General features: G+C 38.5%; 1 non-coding gene across 1 annotated transcript; it reads right to left on the bottom strand.

Moving 5' to 3' along the window:
* Positions 1–296: 296 nt before the first annotated feature.
* Positions 297–369, bottom strand: Trnaa-agc (transfer RNA alanine (anticodon AGC)). The gene has a single exon. It is a non-coding gene; the product is annotated as a tRNA-Ala (tRNA).
* Positions 370–13,966: the final 13,597 nt, after the last annotated feature.

Raw genomic sequence — 13,966 nt, 5'->3', positions numbered from 1 at the left:
AAAAACAACAGTTAGAGGTAAACCATCTGTATTTCTCAACCCACATCCTAAAAGCTAGGAGATCTTGGAATAATATATATCAAGCTCTAAAACAAAAATGGATCCCAACCAAGAATACTATACCCAGCAAAACTAAGCTTCAGAATTGAAAATGAATGATAAACCTTCCACAATAAACAAAAGTTAAAAGAATTCACAACTAGAAAGCCCGTACTACATAACAGACTCAATAAAATATATTTAAATTTTTTTTAATTGTAGTTGACACAATACCTCTATTTTACTTATTTATTTATATGTGATGCTGAGGATTGAACCCAGGGCCTCTCACGTGCTAGGCGAGTGCTCTACCACTGAGCCACAGCCCCAGGCTCTCAATAAAATATTTTATGAAGAATAAAGGAAAAATAAAAGTGAAAACCAGCAAAGGGAGGATCTATATTAATAGTCAATAATAGTCAGTCAAAGGAGAAACTAATTCAAATTAAGAACCATAAAAATCAAAATGATAAGGAATAAAAATCATATCTCAATAATAACATTGAATGTAAGTGGCCTAATGCATTAATCAAAAGACATAGACTGGGGCTAGGGTTGCGGCTCAGTGGTAGAGTGCTTGCCTAGCATGTGTGAGGCACTAGGTTCCATCCTCAGCACCCTGTAAAAATAAATAAATAAAATAAAAGGTATTGTGTCTATATACAACTAAAAAAAAAAAATTTAAAAGACATAGACCGGCAGACTGGATTAAGAAATAAGATTCAATATGCTGTCAAGAGACTCACCTCATAGGGCCAGATATCCACAGATTGAAGGTAAAATGATGGGAAAAAAATATCATTTACAGGGATCTTATAAACAAACAGGTGCTTCTGACCTCATCTCAAATAAAGTGAACTTTAAGCCAAAGTTAATCTAAAGGGACCAAGAAGGTCATTTTATATTGCTTAAGGGAATTATACATCAAGAAGAAATAATAATCATAAATATTTGTGCCCCAAACAGTGGAGCATCTATGTACATCAAACAACCCTTCTCAATTTCAAGAATCAAATAGACAACAAAATAATACTAGGTGACTTCAACATGCCTCTCTCATCACTAGATAGGAGCTTCCAAACAAAAACTAAACAAAGAAGCTTTAGAATTAATAAATACAGTTAATAATTTAGACTTAACAGACATATGTAGAATATTTCAACCATCAATGACTGAATACAATTTATTCTCAGTATCGCACAGATCCTTCTCTAAAATAAGGCCACAAAGCAACTCTTAGCAAATACAAAAAGAGAGAGAAAGAGTATACCTTGCATTCTATCAGATCATAATGGAATGAGATTAGAAATCAATAAGATAAAGAATAGAAACTACTCTAACAGCTGGAGACTAAATAATATGTAGTAGGAGAAATCAGAGGTGAAGCAAAAAAAAAAACAACTTAGAGGTAAATGAGAACAGTGATACAACATATCAAAGTATCTGGGACACAATGAAGGAGGTTCTAAAATGAAAATTCATAGTTTTGAGCTCATCCATTAAAGTAGACACCAAATAAATAATTTAACATTGCATGTCAAAGCCTTAGGGAAAAAATCAACACCAAAATCAGTACAGGAGAGGAAATAATTAAAATCAGAGCTGAATTCAATGAAATTGAAATAAAATATTTTAAAAAGTGAATGAAACAAAAAGTTGGGCTGGGCACAGTGGTGTATATCTATAATCCCAGCGGCTCCGGAGGCTGAGGCAGGAGGATCCCGAGTTCAAAGCCAGCCTCAGTAAAAGTGAGGTGCTAAGCAACTCAATGAGATCCTATCTCTAAATAAAATATAAAATAGGGCTGGGGATGTGGCTTAGTGGTCGGATGCCCCTGAAAGTTCAATCCCCAGTACCCCCCCCCCAAAGTTGATTCTTTGAGAAAATAAATAAAATTGATAAACACTTAGTCAAGCTAATCAAGAGGAAGAAGGAAAAACTCAAGTTAGTAAAATTTGTGATGAAAAAGTAAATATCACCATAGACACTACTGAAATATAGAGAATAATCAGAAATGATTTTGAAAAATTATTCTTGAGTAAGATAGAAAATCATGAAGATATTGACAAATTTCTAGAGACATATGATCTACCCAAATTGAACCAAGAAAATACAGAAAATTTAAACAAATCAATTCCAAGTAATAAAATTGAAGACACCATCAAAAGCCTACCAACAAAGAAAAGCCCAGGACTAGATGGATTCTCAGCTGAGTTCTTCCAGACATTTAAAGAAGAACTTACATCAATCTTCCTCAAATTATTCCATGAAATATAAAACTCAAACTCATTCTGTGAATCTAGTATTACCCTGATATCTAAACAAGACAAAGACACATGAAGAAAAGAAAACTTCAGACCAATAACCCTGATGAACATAGATACAAATATTCTTAATAAAATCCTGGCAAATCGCATACAAAAACATATTGAAAAGATAGTGCACCATGATTATGTGAGTTTCATCCCAGGGATGCAAGGTTGGTCAACACACAAATATCAATAAATGTAATTCACCCTATAAATAGACTTTAAGATAAGAATCACATGATTATCTTTTTTAAAAATTATTTTTATTTTTTAGTTGTAGGTACACACAATACCTTTATCTTATTTTTATGTGGTGCTGAGAATCGAACCCAGCCTCACATGTGCTAGGCGAGTGCTCTATCACTGAGCCACAACCCCAGCCCCTCACATGATTATCCTAATAGATGCAAAAAAAGCATTTGACAAAATATAGCATCCATTCATGTTTAAAACACTAGAAAAACTAGGGATAGTAGGAATAAACCTCAACATTGCAAAATCTACATACAAAAAAACAAAGGCCAATGTCATTCTAAAAGGAGAAAAATCTGAAAGCATTCCTTCTAAAAACTGGAACAAGATAGGGATGCTCTCTAACACCATTTTTATTCAACATAGTCTTTGATACTCTAGCCAGAGCATTTATGCAAAAGAAAAAAATTAAAGGGATGCAAACAGAAAAAGAAGAACTCAAACTATCTCTGTTTGCCAATTACATGATCCTATATTTAGAAGACCAAAAAAGACCAAAAACAAAAACAAAACAAAACAAAAAAATCCTCCACCAGAAAACTTCTAGAACTCATAAATAAATTCCACAAAATAACAGAATACAAAAATTGACACTCATAAATCAATTGTGTTCCTATACACCAGTGATGAGTCAGCTGAAAGAGAAATTAAGAAAACTATCCCATTCATGATAGTCTAAAAAATAACAAAACAAAACGACTTGGGAATCAATCTAACAATGAAAACTACAGAACACTAAGGAAAGAAATAGAAGAAGACCTCAGAAGATGGAAAGATCTCCCATGTTCTCAGATAGGCAGAATTAATATTATCAAAATGGCCATACTACCGAAAGAGCTATACAGATTTAATGCAATTCCTCTTAAAATTTTCATTATGTTCTTCATAAAAATAGAAAAAGCATTCACAAAATTCATTTGGAAAAATAAGAGGCCCAGATTAGGTAAAGCAATCCTTAGTGAGAAAAGTAAAGCAGGAGAAATCACAATACAACACCTTAATTATACACAGAACTATAGTAACAAAACCAGCATGGAATTGGCACCAAAACAGGCATGAAGACCAATGGAATAGAATAGAAGACACAGAGACAAATGCACATAAATAGTTATTTTATACTAGACAAAGGCACCAAAAACATACATTGGAGAAAAGATAGCCTCTTCAACAAGTGGTGTTGGAAAAACTAGAAATCCATTATGTAGTAGATTGAAATTGAACTCCTATATCTCACCCTGCACAAAACTCAACTAAAAGTGGATCAAGGACTTAGGAATTAGACCAGAAACCTTGCATTTACTAGAAGGAAATGTAGTCCCATTATGTTGGCTTAGGAACTGACTTTCTCAACTAGACTCCTAAAGAGCAAGAAGTAAAATAAAAAATCAATAAATGAGCTGGTATCACTTAAAAAGCTTCTTCACAGCAAAGGAAACAAACAAGAATGTGAGGAGAGAAGGGAGAAAATCTGTGCCACTTGCACCTCAAATAAGGTGTTAATTACCAGGATATACAAATAACTCAAAAACCTTAATACACCCCCCCAAAAAAAGCAAAGAAACTAAACAGACACTTCTCAAAAGAAGAAATATGAACAGTGAATGGTAAACAAATATATGAAAAAATGTTCAACATTGCTAGCAATTAGATCAATGCAAATTAAAACTATACTGATATTGCATCTCACGAAAACCAGAATGGCAATTATCAAGTATAGAAGTAACAAAAATGTTGGCAAGAATGTGCGGAAAAGGGTACACTCATACACTCATACCTTGTTGGTGGGACTGCAAATTGGTTCAACCACTCTGGAAAACAGTATGGAGATTCCTCAAAAAATTAGGAATGAAACCACCATTACTCCTGCTCTCAGTATGTATCCAAAAGAGTTAAAATCAGCATACTACAGTAATGAAGTCACATCAATGTTTATAGCAGAAAATTCACAATAGCTAATTTTCCCCAAGTTCAATCATACACACACACACACACACACACACACACACACACACATACATACACACACACAGGCAAAAATAAACTCTTGCTTAGAGATGCATTCACAGTAAATTTATAAAGAGAAGCAAGAAATTACTGTATCAGAAGTCAGGCAATGATTGTGTCATGGGGAAAGAATAGGACTGTGATGACATAGACATACATATGTATGTGGTTTCTAGGGTACTGATAGAATTCTATTTCTGGACCTGGGGAATGGCATTATGTAGTTATTTGTCAAGATATAAACCACAAAGGGCTTTTGGGCATGAACAGAAGAACTGAGAGAAAAGAAAAACTTTTCAAGTATGTAGCAAATTTGACTAAATGCTGGACCACAAAGCACATTTCAACAAATATCAAAGAAATGAAAAGGCATAGAACATATTCTCTATCTATAATGGGATTGAGCTAAAAATAAATATAAAAAGAGTAGAAGATCAATAAATTTATAAATATAAGAAACATATTTCTAAATGTGCTATTGTTCAGAGAAAAATGATTAAGCATAATTAGATATTTAGATATACCTCTCAAGAAATTAGAGAGGGTGGTGATGTGGCTTAGTGGTAGAGCATTAGCCTAGCATGTGTGAGGTCCCAAGTTGAGTCCTAGCAATACATACACACACACACACACACACACACACACACACACACACACAGGCAAAAATAAACTCAATCTCCCCCCCCCCACACACACACGAAATTAGAAAAAGAGCAGAAAAGGAACCCAAAGAAAGTAAAGATAACGATAAAAAAAAATCCACACAATAAAAACACACACATAGTGGGAAAAATTAACACAACCAAAATACAATTTTTTATAAAAAAGAAAAGCTAATGAAAATAATAAACTCTGGGGCTGGGGATGTGGCTCAAGCGGTAGCGCGCTCGCCTGGAGTGCGTGCGGCCCGGGTTCGATCCTCAGCACCACATACCAACAAAGATGTTGTGTCCGCCGAGAACTAAAAAAAATAAATATTAAAAATAAAATTCTCTTCTCTCTCTCTCTCTCTCTCTCTCTCTCTCTCTCTCTCTCTCTTAAAAAAGAAGACCAAGAGGCTGGGGATGTGGCTCAAGTGATAGCATGCTGGCCTAGCATGTGTGAGGCACTGGGTTCGATTCTCAGCACCACAAAAAAATAATAAAATAAAGATAAAAAAAAAGAAAATAATAAACTCTGATAAGACTCATCAGGAAGAAAGAAGATACTTGAAGATACTTCAGATTATTAGCCTTCACCAGTGGTAAACAGAATTTTCAGATGTCTAGCACTTACTAATCTTTATTACAAATACTTTAAACAGAAATCATAAAAAGGATATTATAAATAACTTTACTGTTATAACTTTGAAATTTTAGATGTAAGGGGCAGATTTCTAACAGGACTCTATTCTCCAAAATTGTCACAAGAAGAAAGAGAAAAACAAATCAATTAAAAAACTCCTAAACAAATTAAATCTGCAATTAAAAATCTTTTTAGGGTTTGACAAAGCCAATTTGGTGAATCACAGTTGTTGAGGCGAAGGAGCTAAGGGACAGTTGAGTTTCAACATGCTATAATTTGCAGTAAGTCAGGAACTAATCAAATACAGTAGAAAGATCAATGACCATGATGATAAAATAGCCAAATGTAAATCTTAGGGTGGCTACTTTACTTTAAAATAACCTTAGGCAATATATATGTAAGAGAGCTTTGCAAAACTATGAAAGACTAAGATATTACAAAATGCAATGCATTATCTCCTCATAAAACTCAGATAGGATTTTGCAAGGGTTAATTGTGAATACACACAAAACACTTGGAGATGCATGAGCATGTCAGAACAAGCATGCAAAGACAGATCTTGTATGTAAAAGAAGGTTCCAATTGATATCTCCCATTACTGAGGGTTCTCATTTTCCTGTTAGGCAGATAGACTAAAAGACAGATCACCCCAATTTAATCAGTAACTGAAGTGGGTCAGGGCTTTTGAGAGCTTGTTTTTATTTTTTATTTTTTGGTACAGGGGTTGAACCTGGGACACGTAATCACTGAGCCACATCCCCAGCTCTTTATATAAATAAATAAATAAACAAACAAATAAACAAATAAATAAATAAATATATTTTATTGAGAAGCAGGGTCTTGCTGGGTTGCTAGGGCATTGCTAAGTTGCTGAGGATGGCTTTGAACTCATGATTCTCCTGCCTCAACCTCCCAAACTGCTAGGATTACAGGTGTGTGTCACTGTGCTCAGATTGAGCTTGTTTTTAAAAACCTAAAGTTTTGTCCTTAAGTGTTTTGAGCTTAACTCTTTGGCCTCTGTTGTTATGGGCTGAATTGTGCCTTCCCCCTACCAAATTCATGTTTGAGCTCAACCCCCAATTACCTCATAGTATGATATGATTTCAAGATAAGTTCTTTAAAGAGGTAATTAAATTAAAATGGGTTCATTATGGTGGGCTGTAATCCAACATGCTGGATTAGGGCGCAGATACAGAAGGAAGACCATATGAAGAGATATGAAGATCTTGATCTACAAGACAGGATAGAAACCTCAGAAAAAAACAATCCAACTGATGCCTTGATCTTGGATTTCTAGCTTCTAGAATTGTTTTCTAAACTACCCAGTGTGTGGTACTTTGTTATGACATCCCTAGTAAACAAATACACTTATGTACATACACCCGAGGAAGCGACTAGTTGTAATTAGTGATAGACTCCTTCCCCTTAATAAGATCTTTTCCCCTTTAAGTGCTAGAAGACAATGAGGGATTTCAATCTGCTTTTCTGGCCTCATAGTCTCACAGATTATCCTTAAAGTCAGCAAGAGGGAAAAAAAAAACTTGGACTCTTCCAGTTTCTAATAGGTCATATCAGCCCTTCTTGACTGTCAAAAATCCTGAGGGCTTCTTTTTCTTCCATTAATTTCTCTCTGCCTGTGTCAAGTCCACTGGGGAAGAAAACAAAGACAACCATTAGCTTACTTAGGAAGACTTCTTCTAGAATTTTGGTTCTAGAAGAAGATTTCTCTAGAATTTGGTTCACCTGTTCTTTGTGCCACTGCCGCGTCCGGCTAACGGGAACCGAGTCCGGCGAGAGACGTCGAGGTTAAAAAATAAAAAAAAAAAAAAATCACAGGACACCAAGGTTCTTCATCCAGGAGGAGGCATGTGTGTGTTTATTATCCAAGTTTGTTCCCTTATATACTTTCTATAACTGCAGTGGAAATTTAGCCAAAACAGAGGAGGAATAACACCTGCTACTCTTGGGTTACCGTGACCGTCCCTTATCAGAAAGCTCCGAGAAGGCCAAGATGTTCCCAAAAAGGCATATATGTCTGAGGCAGATAAACATGAAACCGCAAGCCTGCTTCACGACCCTGTGAGCTGGCCACTTTGACATGCAGAACAAGAAACTCAGGGCTGAGCCCCAGGGGCCAGGGAAGGCCTGCCACCAGCAAGTCCCCCTCTTTAGTTTTTTGCATGTCAAAGGGAATCAAGTAGCCCCTGTCTTAGGTCATCCACCGCCCCTGCACTGCTTACCCGTCTCTGGGGAGGCCCCATTCCCCTGGCTTAGGTTGCAGTGCAAGCGTGGAAGTTGCCCGTCACTGGGTACTACAAGATCAGCTCTTGTCCTAGTAAATGAACACTTTTCAGTTAGGATGTCATGGCCAGCAGGACACAACTGCGGATCCCAGTCATAATCTTTGCCAGTGGGATAGCTATGACCAGGGAGCTTTCTGAACGTAAGGGTCTGGGATGACGGCACCAAGTCAGCAGGGTAATTAGGGACCTGGGCAAAAGCAGGCACATAGGAGGGCTGGGTATTGGCTCCTGTCCATCTCATCTCATCTCCGGATGGGTTGTAAGTACACTTCGTGGGCGGAGTCATCCATCTTCAGGTGTTGGTAGTGAACCTGTATTGGCTTGGAGGTTAAAATGTTAATCTGGTCCTTAATGAATTGAGTTATCCTATTTGCAACACAAGGTCCCAAGGTTGCAATCAAAAGAAGACTCAGTAAGGTCCCCAAGAGGGGAAGAAGGTAGGGCAGGAACCCATTCATCCCAGTCCAAAGAGGGTTCTCAAATAATTCTTTTCTCTAGGTCTTCTTGAAGCTCCTTGATTTTAGTGCGAACTATGCCTGATTTATTGGCATAGAAGCAGCACCTTTCTCCCAAAGCTAAGTAAATCCCTCCCTGATTGGCGGTCAGCAGATCTAGGCCTCACCTATTCTGAAGGACTACTTCTGCCAAAGAGTCAATTTGGTCTTGTAGGTCCCCAATAGTGCCAGATAGGGTCTGCACATCATCTATAAGCTGCTGAGATAGATGGCGATAAGAATGTATCGCTGTACCCAGTCCAGCTGTGCCTGTGCCCACAGCAGCCATTATCCCCAGTGTGGCGAGTAGCAGTAGAGCTTGTACAGCTCGCCTGTGTCTTCTCACTAGAGTCTCTAGGCTGGGGATGGGCAGGGGCTCATCCCCAGGGACAATGGTTATGTCAGGGAGGAGCAAGGCGAGGACACAGACACCTGTCCAATTTTCTGGGAGTTGGGGGAAGGCAGAGTTCCCACCACACATAAAAACAGTGCCATTAGGGGGGCAGAGGGCTGGAGTGGGTGAGGAATAATTTTTTACTGTTGAGCAATTTCCAAAGGAAGTAACTCCAACATCAACATCATAGATGTTGTTTTGCATTGCACCTAGGAGACATTCTGTAAAAGTGCCCAAAGGTTGGACCTTGAAAGGCAGCCTGGGCTGGCAGGTCCCATCATCAGATATGGTGGCATTGATAGGAACTGCCATGGGCATGACTGCCCCTGTTGTCATGCAGAGCCAGCAGTCACTAGCAAGCGTGGGATCAGAGTTGTTAAGTAAGAAAAGGGTGGTTTTTAAGATATCCCACGTATTGGCATCCAGATCTGGGAGCTGAGACTTAGGCAGCACCAAGGGGTGGTATATGAGGTCAGGGACCTGTGGTTTCAAAAGCTTGATAACTTGAAGATGTTTAACAGAATCAGTAGGTCCCCCCCCCGCCGGAGTTTAGATTCAACTCCCCCTTGGCAGAAAAGAAACGGAGTAAAGTGAGAAGTCACTCCCACCCCCTCCCCCAACCGGGTCTAGGTCAATCTGGCCTCAAAATACTGTTGTCCCTTGTGTACACAAATCGAGGCCGTCTCATAGCAAGAGACATGAACTGCTGAGGTATAAGTGCAAGTTGTGGAGCAGTTACTGAGGGTTTTTTCGGGACCAGGGGGGTTAATCTTTGGTTTGTTCACGCATACCCATTTAGGGTGGTGAAATCCCCCAATTTGTTGATGAACTTCAGCCCGGAGGTAGGCTACCTTGGTTACACAATCGGCTGTCTGAATCCAGCTACTGGGGGCCTGATTCCAAATCCCTCCCCTGCACTCGCAGGGGGTCCCAAAAAGATGTTGATGGATATTACCTGGTGGGGGTTCTAGCCCTCCGTCTGCAGGCCTGTATGACAGGACCGTTATAAGGAAGATCCATCCTGCAAAACTCATTCTGTCACTTCTTTGGAGAAATGAAAATGGCTGAACCTGAAGTCCCAGGGTCATCGCTCCTTCCCGAGTCTATGTCCACCGGTCTCGTGCAGCGTTCCGGGACCCAAATGGGTTTTTCCGTCCCTGGAGGGAAGACACATATAGCTCCTCTCACTCTAGCCAAGAGTGGAGCAGGGGATTGCCACTTTCCTGTAGATAAATCCTTCCACCTTATTTGTGCCTTTTGCATGGTGGGAGAGGAGAAGTGACGCTGCGCCGCTGTACGGCCTTCAGCATCTGTGAGCAAAAAATTTAAAGTGAACAGAGTTATATTTAACAGTGCATGTGGTCCCTGACAACTCTGGTATATTTCTCCCTCTTTTGTTTTTTGCAAATAGGTTTTAAGATGTTGATGGGCCCGTTCTACAATGGCCTGTCCTTGGGGGTTATATGGGATTCCTGTTTTGTGTATAATATCCCACTGTGAGCAAAATTTTTGGAAGGTTTGACTAGTATAAGCTGGGCCATTATCTGTTTTTATGCATTGGGGGGTTCCCATGAAGGAAAAGGTTTTTACATAGTGCTGTATCACATCTTTAGCCTTTTCTCCTGAATGTAAAGTAGCAGAGATAAACCCAGAAAATGTGTCTATACTGACATGTACAAAGGACAACTTTCCAAAACTAGGAATATGAGTTACATCAGTTTGCCAGATGTCATTTGGCTGAAGGCCCCTTGGGTTGACTCCCAGAGAAGGGGAATGGATAAAAGATGCACAAGTAGGGCATAGGGAGACAATTTTTAAAGCTTGATCCCGGGAACATCCTGAGCGGAAGCGTAAGGATTGTGCATTTAGGTGAAATTTATTATGAAGCTGGAGGGCCTTATCATACTCAGTTATTGTATATACATGGTTAGTGGCATGTGTGGCAGCGTCTGCCACGGCGTTGCCCGCCGCCAGAGGGCCTGGAAGCCCGGAATGACTTCTAATGTGACCTATGAAGAGGGGATCTGTCTTAGCCCATATAAGAAGCTGTTCTGTCTGTAGTTGGTCCATGATAGTGGATTGTTTTCCAATATAAGGTGCCGTCTCAATCGCAGAGGCGAGCCTGGCGATATAGAGACTGTCTGTGAAAACATTAAGGGGCACCGAGCTATAGGTCTGTAAGGCCAATGTTATGGCTGCAACTTCCACCTTTTGGGCTGAGCAATCGGCCACTCTCTTGCGGATGACCTGGGTCCCATCTGAAACGACAGCAAACCCATTTTTGGCCCCGTCAGTGAAGACAGTTTGTGCCCCTGGAATAGGGTCCTGTTTCAGGATCTTTGGGAAAATTATTGGACATGTTTTTAGACTTTCAAGGAGCCTGCTTTTAGGGTAGTGACTGTCAACCTGTCCCATGAAACTACAGAAGAAGAGACACCAGAGATCATGTTCCTGTCTTAATTTAGAAAGAATGTCTTGATTATATGGTAATATGAGAACATCAAAGGTTTTCCCAAACAAGGCATCTCCTAGATATTTTGCTTTCCAAACTAATTGTATTACCTGATCATGGAAAGGTATCAAGACCTGGGAGGGGGATGCAGGTAAGTGAACCCAATAAATAGGACCAGTCTGCCAAAAGACTCCAGTTGGGGTGAGTTTTGACGGCAGAACAATGAATAACAAGGACTGGGAGTAGTCCACCTGCATTACCTGCATCTCTTGTAAGGCTGTCTCTATCAATCTAAGTGCCTTTAAGGCTTCTGGAGTAGGTTTTCGTGGGGAGGTGGGTGAGGGGTCTCCTCTCAAAAGGTCATACAGGGGTTTAAGTTAGTAGTTCAATATACTTAATGTTTAATCAACAATGTGAATTTATTTACCAAAATTAATCTTTATCTTAAACAGTAAGAATTATTAGGCAATAAGGATCTTTCTTTAAAGAAATAAACTTACATTTTAATAGGTGTTTATCATGTCAAAATATGGACAAAATTTTAGCTCACATTAGTATAGTTAAATTAGTAAAATAACCTGAAATACCCTTAAATTAATTATAGTCAGTTTAGTATATATAAATTTCTTTTTTAATTGCTCTAACTTTTTACATCATCTGTTTAGATAACAATATAAAAATCTTTTTTACTTAGGAAAATGAATATAAAGACCTTGTTTTACCCAAAGATGATTTCTTTCTTCTTTTTAGGATCCATGTGTGCTTTTTCTTTGTTGAAGCATCTTTTTCTTTTTAATACTTTGGAACAATTTCTGAAAACCTTAGAATCTATAAACAAATTATTATACTTTGATAAGAAATATCAATGAAAATATAGTTAAAACCCTTAGATATTTTGTAGAAATAATTTTAATAATTTATCATCTTATGAGTTTAAACAGTAACCTTGAGAATTAGAAACTATTTGATTGTATTTTCACTTAAAAGCAAATTTATAGTAAACACATTTATCTCAAATATCTGTAACTGAAAAGGCAGAGTATCTGATAAATGTAAATATAAAACATAAATTATGGGCTTCCTGTTGAAGAAAAACAATTAGGCAAATATATATTAACTAATCAATAGGCATGTACTAATTAATTTATAGATTAACAAATATAGGTTATCTAAATATCTAAAAATATATATATTAAGAATAAGAACATAACTTATAATTGTATTAACTTTATGTAACCACGTGGTCTTAAAATATTTGGATCCATTTTAATTTATTTTTAACTAGGAGTGCACTGTTCTATGTGACGTCACTTGATGTAACTGAAATAAGATCCTTGAGTATACATTTTTATTTTTATAGTTAGCAATGAGAATAAGGATTTTTTGGTCATCACAGGAACTTTGCCGGCTTGTTCCTGTGGCGAGCAAATGCATCCTCATAACCTCCAAAATTAAAAGTAAAATATAAAGAAAGCATATTTGATATCTCTCATCAATAGAACATTATTTAGTAACACAACTATAAAGAAAAAGTCAGGTTATTTAACTTAGAACTAGTTTAAATTTAGGACTGTAACATAGAAACCTGTGGAATTAAATTTTGTCTGAAAAAGATATCTTTCGTTAGCATTTACAGGTAGGCATTTTTTTAAAAAAAATACAGGCTCTGAGCAGCTCTGGTAGAAATCTGAAACACAGCAGTACAGTTAGTGGCTGGATGGCGGGACTAGAAGTCCTGTCTGAGTGACTGTGGAAGAACCAATCGGAAGCCCGCAAAAGTGTGGGAGGTGGGACCAGGAAGCTGCTCTTCTGGCCAGGCACCCCATGGTTACCATGGTGATGCAAACAACATGGAGTCTGCTGCCCGTTTTCGGGGCAAAAGTTTCCCAAGTTTTCCTAGTCGATTGCATTTTGTTTGATTTTGTCTGCATTTTTCCCCGCCTGGCCAAGATCTTACTGCAGTAGCAGCTTGTTCTGTCTCTGCGACCTGCGGTTGCAGCTGTACATCCTGCACTTCCTGGCGTTCCCCTGGGGAGTCTACAGATAGAAAGGGGTTGGTCCGTGGGAGGTGACGAAGCCGCCCACTCCCTGGGGCACCATTCCATTCCTGGATTGCCCCGTACACCTTGGCTTCCCGTTTTGAGGGCAGCGGCCAGAACCTGTCCAGTAATATGAGCTCCATCAATATCCTTACAAGCTCGAATCATGTCATCAAGACTCTTTGCTCTGGTAGATTTAATGGCATTTTGGCAATAGGAATTTGCATTTTCAAGAGCCAATTGCTTAATGATTGGCATGGCTTGTTCCAAGTTAGGGAATATTTTTTCCTGCTACCTGCATCAATCGGGCAATGAAGTCAGAATAAGGCTCAGAGGGTCCTTGAGCAATTTTTGAAATTTTTGTTTCAGCATTTGAAACAGGTAGAGCCTTCCAAG

This window comes from Urocitellus parryii, chromosome 1 (genome assembly GCF_045843805.1).
Source record: "Urocitellus parryii isolate mUroPar1 chromosome 1, mUroPar1.hap1, whole genome shotgun sequence".
Classification (NCBI taxonomy): domain Eukaryota; kingdom Metazoa; phylum Chordata; class Mammalia; order Rodentia; family Sciuridae; genus Urocitellus; species Urocitellus parryii.
The sequence above is the reverse complement of the archived record's forward strand: the minus strand, read 5'-3'. Positions and strand labels throughout refer to the sequence as shown.